Below are 1,193 nucleotides of genomic sequence, written 5' to 3' on the forward strand. Positions count from 1 at the left end.
CCCCCCCCCCCCCCCCCCCCCCGCACGCCAGGATTCTGTCCACACTCCTACAAAGGCCAAGATTATCTCTCTCTGTTAAGGGTTTAAAATCCTACAAGCCGGCCATGCAAGTGACCAGTATCAGATTATGATAACAAGATCATGTCCAGTTATAAAAACAAGTGTCCAAACTTTTCTCATGTCACTTTCGCCCGGGGGTCCCTCCTGAGGGGGGTGCTCGGCTCATTTTGAAGGCAGCTCTTTGAACTGAATTCATGGGGTATTTGCATAAGAAGATTTGAGGCTGCAGAATGGGTGCCTATTGCATGGGCCCATTAATATGCCTGCTAATTCAGCACATTGTAAGCCTATTGACGGCCCACAAAGGGCTCAAATTCAAGGACAGTTATCCTATGGCCATTGTGAGTGCTTCAAATCAAGGAATATGTTCGCTCGAGGAATACAGTTGTTACAATTAGATATTTTTCATGAAACATCATAAAGAACTAATGACAACTCGGAACACAATGCTGCAACAACCACCAAAAAACATTCAGAACTCCATGGGTAAGCTTGTCTCTCTCTCTCTCTCTCTCTCTCTCTCTCTCTCATAATCTCCCACATACTTACTTTCCCAGATGCAGCAGGCTGGAGGTGGATGGAGATCTCTCGATGTGAAAGCACACTTATCTGCTCCCTAAATTTAAATAAAAAGCGAAATGAAATAAACCGATCCCGGCAGAAGAGGAGAAACCCACATCGCCGGCATAAATAGTGGTTAATTTAATCCCGTTTATGAAAAACATCACACGGTCGCCTCCAAGGGCTGCGCGAGGCAATATTTTAGAGCCAGGAGGAATTATTTGAGGGGAGAAAGCCTCTCTCTTTGTCAGAAGTTGAGAAAAGAGGTTTATGCAGATCCAGGAGAATTTAAAACAAGTGGGGGCAAAATGGTGCTAAGTGTGGCCTTGTGTACGCGGCTGGGGGGCAGGGGCATTTTAGGGAGAAAGTCGCAGCTCTCAGAAGGGTCCTTGTAAAAAGGTCTGGTCGGGAAGGCAGGCGGTTCAGCTGGGCCGGGGAGGCCAGCAGGAACTTTCTAAGAAACGGGGGGCTAAAATGGTCTTTCCAGCGGAGTGTTTGTGAACGAATGGCGCGCCCAGGGACGCCTGGGATTGGGGACATTGTCTCGGCATTGTGTTCAGCCCCCACTCTGC

General features: G+C 48.1%; 1 long non-coding RNA gene across 1 annotated transcript in view; it reads left to right on the forward strand.

Moving 5' to 3' along the window:
- Window positions 1-736, forward strand: part of LOC121010016 (uncharacterized) — a 2,710-nt gene extending 1,974 nt beyond the window's left edge. Inside the window, exon 2 of the long non-coding RNA XR_005780966.1 lies at window positions 618-736. This is a non-coding gene — a long non-coding RNA (uncharacterized LOC121010016). The remainder of the gene's footprint in view (window positions 1-617) is intronic.
- Window positions 737-1,193: the final 457 nt, after the last annotated feature.

The sequence above is a fragment of the Herpailurus yagouaroundi genome, unplaced genomic scaffold, assembly GCF_014898765.1.
Source record: "Herpailurus yagouaroundi ecotype Mexico unplaced genomic scaffold, PumYag 190, whole genome shotgun sequence".
Lineage (NCBI taxonomy): Eukaryota > Metazoa > Chordata > Mammalia > Carnivora > Felidae > Herpailurus > Herpailurus yagouaroundi.